The following is a 1367-nucleotide window of genomic DNA, read 5'->3' as shown; positions in this document are numbered from 1 at the left end:
GTGGTGTGGTTTGCTCTTCTTCTTTCGTATCAAACATCGTAGTGGGTGGTTGGCGGGTGCTCTGGTGTGGTTTGCACCTTCTTTCCTTTCAAACATCTGTCGTCCCCTCCTTTTTTGTGTTTGTTACTCTCTTGTAACACCTCTAATCTTCTGGCGCTCATATGACCTTATGCAGTTGCGAGCGCCGTAAAACCTCTACTAAAACTAAAACATCTATCGTATATCTCCCTCCTTCTTTTTGTGTTTGTTACTATCTTGTAACCCCTCTAATCTTCGGCACTTAAATAACCTTATTGTGTTGCGAGTGCCGTAAAACACTTGCTAAAACAAGGCCTAGTGTAGTAGGCCTATAGTGTGTTGTGTTGTGTTGCGTTGCGTTGTGTTGTACTGCATTGCATTTTATCGTATTGCATTGTATACTTCATATTATATGTGTGTCGTGTGGTGTTGTGTTGCATGTTATTGTATTGTGTTGTGATATTCCCCCATAACTCAATTTAGGTCATTCAGGACCTGGGCTGCTTCAGTCCTGAATCTCAAGCCGAACCCGGACTGAGTATGATGCAACATAGCAGTAATGCCAGTAGACAGACGGAGAGACTTTTTTTAAAAAGCACACTGTACACACACTAAATTTCCGCACTAAGAAAGCACAACGCAATGAAGTCTTTTGCGTGCAGGGGCGAATGGTCTGACTGCTGCTCCCATAGACGTGGTGCTATGGTGTGGCGTGCTCCTTCTTCCCTATCAAAATACATCTTCTTTTATTTTCGTTTGTTTTTTCCTTGCGAGACTTCCAATTTTCGACACTTATGGTGTTGCAAGTATCGTAACTTTCTTACTTTAAAAAAATCCCACTGACGCTGATGCGCATCCTGTTTAGCACTGACGAAGAGTGTGCTTTGTTATTGTAATTGTAATGAAGAAAGCTGACATTGTAACACACCGAGCAGGACAATGCGGGTGGTTGGTTTGTACTTTATTAAAGCAGTCTCCTCTTCCTATTTATTGCCATGTGTTATCCCTATGTGTTTTTAATGGAATTGTTGCTGTTATGCTGACTTGCTGTACGGTACTGTAAGCTACTACTCTTCTCAGCATTATTTTGCAGGTGGTTGGAAGGTGCTCTGGAATGGTTTGCTCCTTCTTTCCTATCTATCAAACTTCAGTCGTCCTTATCACTCCTTTTTGTTTGGTACTGTCTTGTAATACATTGTAGCTCTATTGTCTTCAGCACTTGAATGTCTTACCGAAACTAAAGTATAGTGTGTACTGAAATTGTAATTAGGAAACCTGATGTTGTGACAACACAGCAAGTAGTTAGTGCGGCCGGGCTGATGATTGGTTGGTGCACTGAAGCAGCCCCC

Source organism: Aplysia californica, unplaced genomic scaffold (assembly GCF_000002075.1).
Source record: "Aplysia californica isolate F4 #8 unplaced genomic scaffold, AplCal3.0 scaffold00110, whole genome shotgun sequence".
NCBI classification, from domain to species: domain Eukaryota; kingdom Metazoa; phylum Mollusca; class Gastropoda; order Aplysiida; family Aplysiidae; genus Aplysia; species Aplysia californica.
This window is presented reverse-complemented; position numbering follows the sequence as displayed.